The sequence below is a fragment of the Balaenoptera acutorostrata genome, chromosome 20, assembly GCF_949987535.1.
Source record: "Balaenoptera acutorostrata chromosome 20, mBalAcu1.1, whole genome shotgun sequence".
Taxonomy (NCBI): Eukaryota; Metazoa; Chordata; class Mammalia; order Artiodactyla; family Balaenopteridae; genus Balaenoptera; species Balaenoptera acutorostrata.
The window spans coordinates 58,969,002-58,985,292 of NC_080083.1; the positions used below are offsets into that span (position 1 = coordinate 58,969,002).

At 52.7% G+C, this 16,291-nt stretch overlaps 1 long non-coding RNA gene across 3 annotated transcripts in view; it reads left to right on the forward strand.

The window, feature by feature from the left end:
• The first annotated feature begins 598 nt into the window (after positions 1-598).
• The window catches only part of LOC103015049 (uncharacterized), a 158,083-nt gene continuing 142,390 nt past the window's right edge, over positions 599-16,291 (forward strand). For all 3 annotated transcript variants that reach the window (XR_009006454.1, XR_451299.2, XR_451300.2), the window contains exon 1: positions 599-1,104. This is a non-coding gene — a long non-coding RNA (uncharacterized LOC103015049). The remainder of the gene's footprint in view (positions 1,105-16,291) is intronic.

Below are 16,291 nucleotides of genomic sequence, written 5' to 3' on the forward strand. Positions count from 1 at the left end.
TGGCAAGTGGTTTGCACAAGTGGAGCCTTGAAATCAAGTTTGCTTAGCGCTTAGGGATGGGGAGATCAGGCCGCCCTGGAGGGTCACCTCCCTCTACGATCCAGTGGAAGCAGATACTAATATCCTGTCTCTGTGTCAGATGAAGAATCCGAGGCATACATGGTAACTCCAACGTGAAGGTCACACAGCTAGTTGTTGGCAGGCAGGGGTTGCAACTTAGCTGGGTTTGCCCGACTCCAGGGCTACTAAGGTTGGTCGTCCTGGGCAGAATTTAGCTTGGTGTGACCCACCTTATGCACAGAGGGCAGCCTAGATCTAACGGAGCTGGCAGTGAGGCTGGAATCCCAGCCTTGTCTCTGGAGTTAGGGCGCAGGGGAGGACAGCTGTTGCGGGCGGACCCCAACCATTCCTATGCTGCTCTGCGTTTGTTGTGGCTGGAAGACGGAACTACATCTCCCACGAAACAGTTCGTCCCGCTCCCCGCCCTCTCCGCCCTCCCCGCCCCGCCCCGTCCTGGGCCCGGCTGCTATTTAAAGGCAGAATGGTCCGGCCGCGGGCAGAGCGCGGAGGTGGCGCGGGCGAGGCGGTGTGTCCGCGGGGCGTCACACCCCGTAACTGGCAGCCCCCGCTCGGTGCTTCTCATCCGGGTCTCTCTTGCCCGGCGGGCGCCCAGCCCCCGCCGCCCGGGCCCCGCGGACCTGCAAACCCCAGGCCCGGAGCGGATTGCCCTTGGCGCTTTCCCGGGCTCGGCAGAGGGGTTCCCGGCTGGGATCTCTGGGGTCGCGCTGGCGATGCGCAGCGAAGAAAGGCGAGGCGTTGCTCTCCGAGCGCGAGGAGGCGGGATGCGCTCGCCGGGGTCGCCGGGGCGCCGCTGGGGAACCCGGGCCAGCGAACCCAAGCGCGATCTCCGCGTGTCCCGGACTCAGAGGCCGGGGCTGCCGGCTCTTTGGCCTTGGATGGAAAGTGGGGAATGGGGTAGGGGCCTCCGGACCCCCTAACGTGGATTACTTGGTGCGTCTCGGCCGGGCTCGGATGACCCACAACCTCGTCTCCATCCGTGGATTGATGCACATTCTACCTAACAGTCGCGTCCCTTACCTGTAGGTAAGTTTCCCCGCGATTCGGGGGAAGAGGGGGGATTTCACCCCCTGCGTCGCTTTATGAAGGTATTGAGGTTCTGGGTTGAAATTTTTGTTCTTGTAATTGACATCTTCCCAGAGGTCATTTTAGCCATCCCTCTGCCTCCAAGCGGAGCCGATTCGCCCGGTGGCGGTGGTCATCGCCCATTCTGGGCGCTCTCGGTCATCTCCCTTCCCAACGCCGCCTGGCCGCTGGCTGCCCCGGGGGACAGAGCCCCAGGCTGGGGAGAGGCCCGCGTCCTGGGCGCACCCGCCCGACTCCCCATCGAACTTACCTTCTCACCTCGTCGCCCCGCAGGGCCCGTTACCTCGGGAGCTGAGCCGCCTCGGTGAGCTCCCGTCGTCTGCCCATTGGCGACCCAGAATGCGATCGGGGCGCAGCGCTTGGAGCCCCTCTCGCCGTGGGTGGGGGGTGAATGTCCCTGGTCCCCGGTCCTGGTTGCTGGTGAGCGGCTCTACTGCAAGGACTGCGCCACCCATCAGGCGGCTTTCTGAACGGGTGGGAGGTAGCAGGCATTCGGCCCAGTGCGTACCCGCGCCCCCCGCCGTCAGTGCAAATTGTTAATGGAAGAGGTTTCCCGGCCAGCGTGGGGAGGGGCGTAGTCTTGAGTCCTGAGCTGGAAGCAAGCTGCTTCTGAGTCCATAGCGCCCTCCTCTCCTTGTCCTTTTGTGTGCGCGCTGTTTGGAGCAGCGCCGTGCCTGTCACTGAGTAGGTGTAGAGTAGCTGTCTGTTGAATGAATGAGCGAATCCGCCTTGATGCACAGATAAACCGGGGGCCTCCCTTTCCTCCTCCCTCTTTGGCACTTGTCCTCAACTCTTTCCCCCGAAGATGGTTTCCTGGGGGTGCTTTCCCAGATGTGGGGTTCCCTCCCCTCCCTCCAGCCCTGTTGGCAGTCTGTCTGTGATGATCCATTTCCTGCCCAGAAGTTCCTCCTGCATAGAACACTTCTGGAAGCTGTCACGGGTCTCCCTTGGACTGTGTGCAGGGTGCCCGTGCCCCCCGTGAGCGCCTGCTTGGGAAGAGGGGGAGAGCCAGGCACCACGGGAAGAAAAAAGGTGATGTGTGTTGGTACCTCCCCTCCCCCAGGAGCCTGTGCCCCGGCCACACCCAGGTCCGTGGAACTGCCCACGTTGGCGCAGCATGTACCCTGTGGCCCTTCCCCACCCTCTCTGGGAGAGCAACTGTTGAAATTGTCCCACTGATGGCCGGAAGCCCTGCCTCTGCACCCTGTCTGATTTTAAAGGTAATCCGTGCCCTTTCTCTGTCTTTTATAGACTGCAAAAAAGAGCAAAAATCAGGAAAGGAAACACCCAGTTCCCACAGTAATGCTGGCAATTTGACATACGTCCTCACTGCTGAAATCCTGCAATATATACAACTTTGTTTCCCGCTTTATTCCCCCTCACTTTTTTTTTTTTTTTTGAACATTTCCCCACATAATGACTGTATTCGCTGCAGGCATTGAATCATAGTTTGCGTGACAATTCTCCCATTGTTGGACACCAAGGTATTTCCAGATTTTTACCCTTTGAATTCATGCATTGGTGAGTGTCTTTTGTACGTAAGGATTTGCACATTCTGAATTATTTCCTTTGGAAAATTCCCAGAAATCACTCTCTTTGCTCTAAGTCAGTCATGTCTAAAATCAGAGGAGTGCCCCTCTTGGTAGACATTTACGAGGTGGGCTTGGAGGAAGATTGCACCACTTAGCCAGCAGATAATACCACAGCTGGGAGCCAGAATACAGTAGGAGCCCAGACAATGCTTACTGAGTGAATGCAGTTTTTGTTTCGTTTTGGTTTTCCTGAAGCAAAGAGTTGATCAGCATTGGTTATGAGAGTAACCTGAAATTTGCCTTCAGGACTAGGGTCGAAATTATATTAGCAATACCAGAGACTAAGATTTACTAGGAAGCTGGATTTAAAATGCTGTCCTTTTAAAAATTATTATCAGCTTTTGATTTTGATAGAAATCTAGATTTACAGGAAAGTTGCGCAAAGAGTACACGGAGTTCCCTTATACCTGTCACCCAGCTTCCCTATATGTTAACGTCTTATAGATTCACAGTGAGATGATCAAAGTGGGGGATTAACATTGATAGAATACTTTGAACTAATCTCCAGGCCTTATTCAAATTTTTCCAGTTGTCCCACTAATGTCCTTTTTCTGGTCCGGGATCCATTTCAGGATCCTGCATGGCAGAAAGTGCTGTCTTGTAAAAAAGTGAAAGTTGAGAGGGATTCAGCAGGCTGTCTTCTTTAAAGATCACTGAATTGAGGCATGATTGACATACAGAAAGTTATACATGTTTCATGTCTGCAACTCCTGAGTTTGGTGATAAGTATACGCTGTGAAACTGACACCACAGTCACCACAATCTTTGTCGTAAGCATACCCATCACCTCCAAAAGTTTCCTCCCGCCCTCTTATTTATTATTTTATTATCTTTTGGCGACAAGGACACTTAATGGAAGCTCTCCCCTCTTAGCAAATGTTTAAGTGTACAATATAGGATCCTTAACGATAAGCGCTGTGCTACAGGAGAGCGCTAAAGCTTATTCATCTAGGCAGACGGTCTTTATTCTGGAGAAGGTTCAAAATTGAGAAGTCCATCCCATCTTCTTCCCCAGGTTAACTCACCCCCTCCTCACTGTTTATGGCCAGCAGGGCAGATGAGACCCTCCAGGGTGTAGAGGGGAGAGGACCCTTGACCATCAGTGGGAGAAGCATCTCTGTGTACCCTTCTCCTTCCTTCCATGGACCTCCCCTGGGAATGAGTCGTTTAGGAGACATTGGGTTGTAGCCTGATCTGTCCCAGCGTGCCCTGGGGGTGTGTGTAGGTGGACGATGACATCCGGGTGTGTGAGAGCCAGCTGTCAAGCCCCGAACCCGCCGGCGGCGAGTCCAGCGTGCCGCGCCTGTGATTCACACCGCCTGAGCAGCAGGTGTGTCAGGCGCGAAGTGTGCAAACCCAGCAGAGGCAGCGTTTACTGGTGATCTGGGCAGATCTAAGGGAACATGGGTTTCCGCTCGTGCCTCAGTGTGGACTGAGGGTTTTGTCCAGCAATCTTGGGCTGGAGGGGGGGATCCCCCTCTTCTTTAGGGCTGAGGAGAGCCAGCCTGGAGGGGTATTTGGAAGCCACCCATGTGGATGGAGGCTGGCCCAGCGTCTTTGCGTAAGAGAGCACTTGTGTGAAGTTGAGGAAACTCATGAAAGAGGCCCTTCTCCTGCCGCCTGCAACAGAGATCACAGTAGTCCAAACCTTCCACCGACAATACACACGCAAACTCGGGCTGTCTTCTCCAGCTGGGGGTGGCTGCCCGCGGTTAGAGTGTAGGTGATGTTTGTTTGGGATAAGGAAATTCTGAGGTTACTTAAATCTCAACCAACCAGACTTCTGTTGTCCAGATAGAGTTTCTCATTACTATTAGGGTCTGGTCGCCTAGACGTGATTTTTCTTATACTCCCAGCCTTCCTGTTATAGCTTGTAAACTGAAAGATATTCATCCTCTCTCTCTGTCTCTGTCTCTCTCTCTCTCCCTCCTTCCCTTTCTCCCCTGCCCTTTGTGCACTGGCACAGACGTTTTCTATCACCAGCCAGCTCCAGTGAGGGTCATAACAGGAAGTGTCGGTGGGAGAGGGCTTGGGGGATGTTGTGACTAAACAGTCCTGGAACAGCCCTCTGTCTGCACCTGCCTTGTCCCTCTCCTCGGTGACTCCTCATGGGTCCTCCCTGCCCAGCTCTTCCCAGATCAGCATGGACCCGGTTCAGCCAGTGTACTTGGAGCTGCTCCCCCAGCCCCCTGGCCTGCACCCTGTGGTTTGCATAAAAACGAAGTGCTTGGAGAATTTGGTAAAAATCTGAGTATTCTTAGCGACCATCCCCACCCTCCCCCCACCTTTAGAGGTTCTGTTTTGGTACATGTCGGGGGTAGCACTCAGAAATTGGTATTTTTAACAAGCACCCCAGGCCATTTTAATACAGGTGGACACTGTAAGAAACAGGGAGTTGATTGACTTCTTGGCCAGCTAAAGCCAGAATTGAGCCTTTTCCCACTCAAGCGTACCCAGCCACAAAGCTTCTCTGTCCTCCTCCTCCTCCAGGAAGTCTTCCCGGATTGCCTCCACCTGGTCTGGCCCCCACATCTACTTACTTGTTTTGTTGGCACAGGTTGTGACGTAGAAGTCTTGAAATCTGGTGCCCTTTGTACTCAGTGAAGACAGAAGTGGCTGCATTGGGGTGAACTATAAAGAACTGCAGTTCTGGGCTTTAGGTATAAGATCTGCAGCCTCTCCTCTGGGGTTTGTGAGTTCCCTGGAAGCCTGGGCAGCTTTAAGAGGCAGCTCCCTGGGACATTTGTGTGCCCAGGCAGACCCTGCTACTTCTCTTTCTGGCCAGCATCGTCCTAGGCAATGTCCACTGTCATCGTGGAACTGGTTGGGGTCCCCCACGTCTAGTCAGCACCCCCTTCATCACAGGATGGATGCACTCAGCTCATTTCACAGGAGGACAGGAATGGTCCTGGATGGATTTCCTCTCTTTGAGCTATGCCATTGGCGAAAGACAGTCTGTTCGAAACCACTCCGGCTCCCTTGCTTTACAGACTAGGTTTGTGCCTGGAAGAATATCTATACAAAACCAATCTCGGTTGATCACATGATATGTGAAAGGCCTGGAGGAAGTTTGTAAGCTACAGGAATGCTGAAGTGGCAAGTTTCTGTCAAAGAATTCTTTTGGTAATGTGAATCATCACCTCTTCCCGTATTTGGTGTGTTGGTACAGGTTTTTACACAGAAGTCTTGAAACCAGTTGCCTTCTGGAGATGGTGAAAACAGAAGCAGCCGCATTCGGGCAAATGACAGAGGGATTGTGGTTCTGGGTCTCCGGAAATAAATCAGTCCCTCCCCTCGGGTCCGTGAGGGTCCCAGTTGTTTGGAAAATGCCTCTTATAGGGTCTGATTTTAATGGTTTTCAGACCCGCCGCCTTTGCCTGAAACGTGGGCCCTTGACCTCATTTCTCTTTAGCAGTTTCCTCCCCTTTCTTTTCACTGGTCTGAGAGCCCAAGCAGGACAGGGCGGGAGAGACCATCTCCGCCTGCCCAGCAGTTCCATCAGATAATCCGTTGGGGATTTCGGCCATGCTTTCTGAGCCACCAATGGAGTATATTCCCTCTCCCTAATTATAGACGCATTTCCAATCCGTTGCTTCAAATTCCCTCGCTAGTTAATTCTGCAAATATTGGTGCCTGCTGGATGGTTCTTTAATTTTTTTGAAGATTTTTTTTTGATGCAGACCATTTTCAAAGTCTTTATTGAATTTGTTAACAATACTGCTTTTGTTTTATGTTTTGGTCTTTTGGCCACGAGGCACGTGGGATCTTAGCTCCCTGATCAGGGATCGAACCCGCACCCCCGGCACTGGAAGGTGAGGTCCTAACCACTGGCCCGCCAGGGAAGTCCTTGGATGGTTCTTTAGACACTGGTGCAGTTGCTTCGGGTCAGCACCTGGGCGATAGTGCTCTTTGGGCCAGTGTTGTGCTTCAGGCGTGGAAAAGAAGGTGTCTGAGATGCTGACCTTTGGGGACAAATTCTTCAGTATGCGAGTGAAACCCTCAGGAGCTCCAAGTGGCAGTGATCGTTTCTGCCCTTGTACCTTCTTCACTTAACTAACTTTTGAAAAACTTTAAACCATTTTTAATTATGGTAAGATGGACATAACATCAATCGACCACCTTAAGCATTTTTCGGTGTGCCGTCAGCGGCATTATGTGCTTTCACTTTGTTGTACCACCATCACCACCGTCCGTCTCCGGAACTTCTTCATCCTCCCAAACTGAAGCTCTGTGGCCGTGAAGCGCTAACTCCCCCAGCCCCCAGCCCCTGGTAACTGCCAGTCTATTTTCTGTCGCCATCATTTTGACAACTGTAGGTATCTCCTGTAAGTGGAATCGTACAATATTTGTCCTTCTGTGTCTGCTTTATTTCACATCATGTCCTCAGGCTTCACCCATGTTGTAGTGTGTGTCAGAATTCCTTCCATTTTAAGGCTGAATAGTTTTCCATTTTATGTATACGTCACATTTTGTTTATCCATTAATCTGTTGATGGACACTTGGGTGGCCTCTGCTTCTTGGCTATGAATGCTGCTGCTCTGAACGTAGGGGTACAAATATCTGTTTGGGTCCCTGCTTTCAGTTCTTCTGTGTGTATACCCAGAGGTAGAATTGCTGGGTCATATGGTCATTTCACGTTTAATTTTTTGAGGAACTGCCATACTGTTTTCCAACGGCAGCTGCAGCATTTTACATTCCCGCCAGCAAGGCACAAGGGTTGCGGTTTCTCCACATCCTTGACAACCCTTTCCTTCCTTCCTTCCTTCCTTCCTTCCTTCCTTCCTTCCTTCCTCCCTCCCTCCCTGCCTTCCGCCCTCCCTCCCTCCCTTCCTTCCGCCCTCCCTCCCTCCCTCCCTCCCTTCCTTCTTCCTTTTCTAGTAATAGTCACCACCCCAGTGGATGTGAATTGGCACTTGACTAATTTTAAATGCAAATTGACTAGGACGGTTAGATTTTTTCCCCCAGTGTATACTCAGGGAGCCATTGGGATCTCCTTCTCACTTTGAGGAAGAATCTTCACAAAGAGCTAAGAGCCCAGGGAAGTAAGGTGCAGAGAGTTTACGTGGGGGGCCCTCGGCTCTGAGTCTGCTGCATCCATTCTTTCTAAATGAAAACGTTTGGTGATCTGGTGGGTTCCTTACGCCCCCATTATTTGCACTGGAGTCTTTCAAGTGCTCTTATGTCCCTACCCCATCTGGTGCCACCCCTCAACCTGTTGAAACAAGTGTCATCCACATCTTCCAGAAGAGGATATTAAGGCACAGATGAGTGAAATGACGCAGCTAGATACCGACCCAGGAGAACGAGCCCCTAACCCCTCACCTCCCACACCTGTGAAAAGTGACTATTTTTTTAGTGTTGGTGGGGGAGGGAGGGGGCAGGGAGGGCTGGGGAGACAGAGGTGGGTTCATGATCTGAGAGAACTTCAGGGAGAACCCTATCTGTCCACGTGTCCTGCATGGTCACATTGCATATTTGAAGTTTGCTGAGTGTGGGTTTTTTTGGAAAAATAAATTGCTTTTCCATAGAACCCTTTTCTGTGTAGTCGAGTGTCCTAAGACACGCCCTTTTGAGCCTGGGGGTGAGATGTCGGATTTCTACGGCAGCTCTGACGGAGCCCTGGGTCGGTGCCTGGGTTAGGATGAGCGCCTCTGGTCTCGGGTTTTCTTCCCGAAGCTGTGCGTGAGCCCTGAAAGCTCTGCCTGATCCCGTTTCTCATCCGACGTCCCAAGCACATGTGTCCGGCCTCACGGTGGCCGTAGGGAAGGCACCGGCAGTAAGTGGTTTTATTGACCCCGGGGGCCGGGTGGTCTGCTCCCCAGATGCGGGGCGGCTTTGCCTCTCTTGGCCTCTGCACCTGCCCCTACGCGGTGGGCGGAAGGTGACCTTGTGTCTCTGTGGTTCTTTTTCATTTTTATTTTTTTATCATGATTTTTTTTCTTAATTTTTAAAATGAAGCAACGAGAAACAAAGCTGCCATTCCTACGGCTGGGGTGACAGAATAGGATCGTCCCAAGCCAGGAGGAGGCTTTCTTCTCTATGGGGGAGTTGCCACCCCGTGACCCCTGCCCGCGACCCTTCCTCCTCTGGCTTCACACCGGGCGTGTGTCATGGCCCCAGGGTCACGCAGAGGGAGTTTCTCTGAATCGAAGGGAATCCGTGGCCACTGGCCAGCCAGTTGGGAAATATAGATGTTTGGGTTTTTAATTAAATTTCCGAAATGGGAACCAGGAATGTGGTTAGCCAAGGAGCTGAGATGGCCCTGGCTTCTCGTTCCACCCCGGCCACTGGGCTTTTCCGCCTTTCCTGGAATTGCTTTCCTCCTTCACCCTGGCCCCCGGCGCCCCCCCTTCCCCAGCTCCTTTCCTCTTTTCCAAACGTTTGTCTCTGCCCTTGTCACCCTGGGCAGCTGTCTGTAGGACACTGACGTGGGGGAGATGCTTGTGTGGCCACGTTCACTGGTCAAACTGGCCCTTGGATGTCGCCTGTCCCCAAGCAGCCCTATTCCTTCCACATCCCCACGTAAGGGATCCACCAGCCAGCGCCGGCAACCAGGAGCGCTGTTACGTTGGGAAGAGAGAGAAGCCAGCCTCGGGCGGATCAGAGCAGTGGTCCAGAGCCCGTTTTCCTTGGTCCTCACCGCCCTGGGTGTGGGCACTCTCGTCTCTGACATCTGGGGCTTAGAGAGTTTAAGGAACATCCTTAAGGCCCCAAAGCTTTGAAGGATGAAGCCACGGTTCCAACCCAGGTCGCGGTGCGTGCCCAGCACTGGGGCCCCGTCCCGCCCCAGTCACCAATGCACGTGTGACCTTGTACAAGTCACTGAGCCTCTCTGCGTTCAATTCCTCATCCATAAAAGAAGGGTATTTTTAGGTGGGTCACTTTTAGCTCAAGTTTCAGAGAAACCAACTCTAACTGGCTTTAACCAATGAGTTTGGGGTTGTCCACCTAACTGTGAAGTCTAGGTGCTGTGCTTTTGGGGGATTTTGTTGGCTCTTTGTTTTTCTCCTCTTCCTTTCATTCTTAGCTTTACTTCCCTAGTGGAAGCAGAAAGAGCAGAAGCATCGGCAGGCCCCCTGCCTCTGCAGACCCGGCAGACGCAAGAGCATGCCTTTGGCTCAGCACCCCCGCGTGACGACCCGGGAAGTGCGCTCACCCTTGGACCCATCCCTGTGGCCCGGAGGTGGAATGCCCTGATTGCGTCCTGTGCTCACGTGCCTCACACCTGGGTCTGTGGGTGGAGGCAGCTTCCCTCCCCAGGGCCACGGGGATTCTGCAAATCGGGGCGGGAAAGGTGCAGAGAGACAACACCAGATGTTTGCCGTGGACGAATTGGGCTACTGGATAATACAGCAGAGCGTTTTACGGTAGGGGCAGGGTATTGATTCTGTTTACCTTTGGATACATAGGACCTGGGAGAGCGCAGGGCAGGTGAATGAACCTCAGCAGTTCTTTCCTCTGAATTTCTGAACCTGAGAGTCCATTTTTTCTTTTTCCTTTTTTTTTTGGCCGCACTGCGCAGCACGTGGGAATCTTAGTTCCCCGACCAGGGGTCGAACCCACGCCCCCTGCACTGGAAACACGGAGTCTTAACCACTGGACCCCCAGGGAAGTTCCGAGGGTCTGTTTATTCAAGGGACATAGTGTCGCTCCATCGGGGAGCTGGGAAGTCCAGCCTCCCAGTGCATCACCCGCGACTGGGTTCTCATTTCCCTGCACAGAAGGGCTGTTCCTGGGAATAGCAGCCACTGCTTAGAGTGGCATCTCTCACTGAGCTTTCTTCAAAGTGAAGAAAAGCACCTTCCCTAATTCTGAGCACCTCTTGACTAGTGGCGTTGCTCCCAGTCTACCTTGCAGGGGCACGTGTGTCCCGTACTGGGTAGGAGAAGCCCCATGACGGGAGCTGGGGCCAGTGGATTTGTGCCAACTTCTCGCCGGGCTCCTGTGTTCGGCAGCCCAGGGAGGAGACGGGCTACCCCGTTTGGTCAGATGGAGGGCTCCCTCTGGAGCGGCCTCCCAAGTGGATCGACGTAGATGACTCCATCGTGTTTGCACATCCCTGGGCCAGCTTGTGCCCCAACTTCTGGGGGCTCCGTGTTAGAGACACGGCCTTGCTCTCCAGGCTATTGAGCTCAAGGTGGGCGACCCTGTTTTCCTTGCTTTGTCCTCACGGTACACAGGTAGCCTTTGTTTAAGAAGCTGTGACTCATGCTTGTGGGTTGTACGAGCTCCTAAAGGAAACCTTGCTGCCCTGGCAGGTGCTCCCAGCCATCCTCATCTGCCATCGTGCGGAGAAAAGCTCCTTGTCATGGTGATAGGTTATTTCCACTCTGCGGCTGGAGTATCGACAGCCTTTTTAGGGAGGGTGGTGGAGTGGGAGGAAAGGGGGTGTGCGAGGTGATGATGTCCCAGGAGGCTGCTGGCCGCTGTATTTAGCATTGCCCCATTTCATAGATGAGGAAGCTGAGGCTTCCAGGGCTTAAGCTACTCATCCAAAGTCACCTTGCTGGTCAGCGGCAGAGCCCGAACTTGATCTGCTTCCAGGCTGGCACGTGACTGTCTTCATCCAGCTGCAAGCTTGGCTCCCTGCTTTTTCTGAAAAGTGCTAGAAGTCACAAATCACGTGGATTTGATAGCGGCTCTAGAGCTCTCACCCATCCTTCACTTCTTCCTCCCCAGTAACCCACCGATAAGTCTAAAGCAGTGTTTCTTCCTCCTTCTCCTGGTGGAGGCGAGGCCCTGCGTCTTTCTGGGAGTGGAGCTGGAAATAGACTTCACTCTTCTCTGCAGATGGGACAGCGAATTCAATGTGAAGACCGTTAACACCAAAATTAACTGAAAGATGCATCTACTAGAGTTTTCCCTGATGAGGAATTCTCCGGAACTGCTCTGCAAGGTATAGGCGTTTCCCCCAGGTCTCACTCTTCTGCTTTGCCATCCTCACGTTCCTCTCTACAGATGTGAAGTCTGCTTTGGAGAGCTATAAGTCACTGCACACCCCTACTGGCAAGCACGGAGTCAGGATCCAGATGCAGGTCTGTTTGCTTTACAAACCAGCAGATTTCCGCATAGTCTGGTCCTGACTCTGTTCACTTAGGAGATGCACAAGTCCAAACCATGCGTCAGCATCCTGTCCCTTGTTACTGAAATCCCACGGAGGATGCTGAGGCCAGGGCATACCGAGTTGGGTTCCTGTCATGTTTTCCATCTCGCGCAATTGTGGGCAGGTAGAGGATGACTCTGGGGATAAAGAGGGCTTGGAAGGGTGGGTGCGTGTATTTGAGTGGGACAGGAAAGCAGACTGGCCCATTGTCCCGGCATTTGGTGGAAGTGTTGTGTTGAGGTTCTAACGTTCAGTCACTGGAACAGCGCTGTGCACACTTTACTCCATGAGCTCAAAGCTTAGCTGCGCTTGCCGAGCAGACCCATGGCTAGTCTTGCCCTTCTGATGTTATACTTGGACATTGGAGAGAGCTGCCAACGCTGTACCTTTGTCACCTCCAAATGGGATAAGGATCAGGTGAGAAATTGTTGCCCCATCTAAGCTGCACTCCCATCAGCCGCCGTGTACTCTGTCCTTCGCACAATTAAGAGACCCTTTTAATGGACGTGGTTGGATGGGGTGGAGGAAGGAGCCTCTGTGTCCTTGAGGTTGGAGGACGCAGATGGGAGGCGGAGCACGTCTCATTTATTGGACCAGGTGGACTGAATCTTGGATCTCTCCTCCCACTTATTCTCTCCCCGCTTCTTGGCTTAAACCCTGTGTCGATTTTAAAGAAATGGACCAACTCCATGGCTCTGTCTGCTTGGCCTGCAGTTACAGCTTTGCTCGGATGTTGCTGGGTTTAATTGGGGAGGAAAATTCCCATTTTCTACCCAAGAGGTCCAATTCACTTTTGGCTTTCTTCTTGGAAGTACAGAATTTAGGTTGCAGCCTCCATAGGCTTATGTGTGATGACTTATGTAAAGAATGTCCCCACGGATGTGCAAGGCAAATATGGCAAATGACCAGCCCCAGGAACCTCTGTTGGCTTGAGTGGGGCGGGGTCTGGGGAGAGGAGGCGCTGCAGTTAGCTCTTCCTTCCCGGGGTCTGCGATGAGCTTATCTCAACCTGTTCTTCCCTGTGACCTCTTCGCTGCTCCTTTCCTCATGGGCTGTGTCCTTCCACTCTCCTTCCCTGGACTCTCTCAGTGCAAGGTCAGTGACATTCACCAGTGCAGGGGCCATAGAATCCAATATTCTTGTCCGGTAATTGCCCGGATTAGACTTGAATAAACTCACCAACCGGGCACTTACTCTCTACTTTTGCAGTGTTTTCTTTTTCATCCAATCTTTCCTTTCCTGAACTTCTACAGCACTGATAACCTATAACATTATATACTGCCTGCCTAATGCTATATATTGTTTCACATGCATGGATCTTTTTTCTTCAATGAAATCAGAGGTGTGCAACCTCCGATTTCATAGCAACTGGCCTGATGCCGACTCCAGTAAAGACAATATATACTCGGTGACCTGACAGGTCCAAGGCCCACACTGTTCCGCCATTTTGCTGCTCTGTGTCTGTGGATGCTGGGTCCATGGCCTCTGGCTAGATTATCCCAACACATGCCATTGGAAAAACAGCTACGTGTCTTGCTTTCAGAAGGTGTTACTGGTCTTTGCTTGGTGTGGTGTCCTGAGCACGTGTCTCTCCCTTGTGCTGTAAGATGGTCGCTCAGCCAGGAGACCTGGTTTCTGCCCATTTCAGTCTCCAAATTTGCCTTGTGGTTTGGGGCAAGTTCTGTCACATCGTGGGGCCTCGGTTTCCTCCCTGCGTACTTTAGGTGTGGACTAGGTGACTCCTTGATTTATTTCAGCATGGAGGATGAACAAGGATGTCTCCTTGTTTCCCTCGCTGTTTTGGGCAGGTGACCAGGAGCAAGGTGGGGAAGAAGAAATGCCTGATCCCCCCCAGTGGGCACACCGCTCCCAGCTCTTTGTGGAGCACAGCTTGACTTCTTGGAGAAATGCTCAGTTCAACTTAAACGAAATCAAAACATACAACAGGCTCGCAGGGCAGTCGTTATAAAACGTCATTTGTGATAGTTTGGGACGTCTTCAGAAATCTGTTAGGGTGGCCCTGTACCAAAATCAAGAACTAGAAGAATAAATGACCCTCCTCTCCCTGTGGATGGAGAGAATTTTATTTATTTAAGGGCCTTCGGGGGCTCTGCTTCCCCCTTTCCCAGAGTGAACGTTTGGACTCAGACGGCCTTCCAAGGATTGATAATGGAATAGAGGCCCTTCACGTAGGAAAAAATATGATTCTTTCCTGCTGGCTGGGGGGTTCACATCCTGGATTTGGGAAGCAGACCGGGAACCCGTAAAGCAAACAGATTCGAGTAGAATTCTTTTTTTTTTTTTGGTATCAAATCTTCATCTTTTATTCTGAGCAAAAGCAGATGTTTACAAGAGTCAAGTTTGAACAAGATTGGCATATTTAAATCATGGGGTAACATGGCCATACCCTTGGCCGCATACATCAGATGAAGTGGGTTTTTTTTTTTAACTTTTTCTTTTTTCTTTCTGTTTTTTTTTTTTTTTTTTTAAATTCTGCTCTGTGGGGCCTCTGATCTGCTTGCCTATCTGTTGCTCTCAGGCTGAGATGCCTTGTTATAACCTGAATTGTTCTGGGGAGTGAGAAGGCCTCACCACACCCCCTCTCCTTCCCGCCCTGACCTCCCTCCCTTCCTCTTAGGGAAAAAAAAAAAAAATTCCTTCCCCCTTTCAGCATCTGTGTCTTTAAGAATTCCCTCCATTGTAGCCCCGGGACAGAGACCGTTCTGTGAGAGTCTGTTGGAGGCCTGTCCTCGGTGACACCCCGCCCCCCATATTAAAAGACCATCGGAACAAGCTCCCATTCTCCTCTGGAGAGGGTCCCTCTGTCCCAGGCCAAGCGACTCTTAAGGGAGCGTTTATCCTGGGACACTCAGTTTACAAAGCCTGCTGGAGTGTCAGATAAACTCACTCAGACCCGCCGAGGAGGGGAGAAGGACAAAACTCCCTTTATTTTCACCCCTGCGTGGAGACCGGCAGAGACTTCGTGCTGGACATGGGGTGGGAGGTGGGGTCTGAGGAACCTCGGAGGGGGCTGCGGGAGGGTTAGGGGTTTTTATCTTATCATTTTATTTTGGGGGGAAATCTCAGCATGGGGCAGTGGCTGTAACTCTGCTGGAATTACCTCCCCTCTCCTCTCTAAATCGCTGGGATGCTCTTTGGCAAGTTTCTCTTGGTTTGCCAGGGAGAAGTTCCTAGTTTCAGTTATCTATTTGGATTAAAAAAAAATAACCCAGAAACACCTCACCCACTCGGTGGGCCAGGCCCCAGCTGTGTGTGTGTATGTTTAGAAGATGTTCGAACTGAGGGACTTTGGGTAGCAAACATCATGGATAAAGTCGGCCACCTGGGTGCGTGTGCGCCCGTGTGCCCTGTCGGTGTGCATCCCATCTAGGGGGGTGTGGGTGTGTGGACACCCCCTGCTTCCCCAGGTGGCCGTACCTGTCACTATGTGGTGTAGCCCTTTTTGACTACACGGTTCAGAGCTTTTCACGCAGTTGTGTAAATGAGAGGTTTCCGTGAGCAGCTCTTCACATTGGGCTGTCAGTTGTGGAACATGCTGAATGCCCTGCACGTGGATCGATGTCTCAGTCCTTACAGCGTCTTCCAGACCTGGAATGCTAGGCTCAGAGAAGGAAAGCATCTCCCCTAATGTCGCCCAGCAGTGGAATGCTTGAGCTTCCAGCCCTGTCGTGTCTGATTCTAAAGCCTCTGCCTGCCCTTGCCTTGCTGTGTGTCATCGTCTGCCCTGCGTCCCTGGTACCATGTGCCCTTGGAGGGCTCAGCGCCCTGGGCACCTGCTCCTCCACTGGGCAAGCGGCAGAGAGGCTGGAGCCCGTGGGCTCAGTTGGGGCTGGGAAGGAGGCGCCCGGCTGCTTTGGCAAACAAGAGGATTGGGAAACCTTGCTGGAGTGTGGCCGAGGAAAAGCCTTCCCCACTCACGTCTTAGAGAGGGGAACCCTGACCCAGCTCCCGGCCCCGAATCTGTGCCCCACCTCCTCTCATTTTCTTGTCTTGGGGCGTAGCGGTGGGCCCTGGGGATCGACCTGGGTGTGTGTGAGTCGGGGGCCGGAGGGCTGGCTCCTGAAATTCCCAGGTTGCCTGTGTTCTACCCTGCAGCGCATCCTTCCTCCTTCATCCGGGGGTAGGCGGCCTGGAGGAGCCGGGCGGGGGTCTGGCGGTGGCGAGAAGGGCCTTCCCAGCCGGGCTTGAGTCCGTGCTGTCATGTCATAGCCGCCAGGGCGGTCAGGCGTCCAGCGGCAGGAGGCTCCCGGGTCTTCCCCTGGTTCGGCTGAGCCTGCCTTATCCTCTTGGGCCTGCGCAGAGTGTGAACTGGGAGAGCTGCCCCCGAAACGCTGGACAGTGGTGGAGGAGAGACCTTGGTGAGACCTTGAGCTCTCCTGGGCTCTGCAGATGGACATCCTGCCCAGGGAGG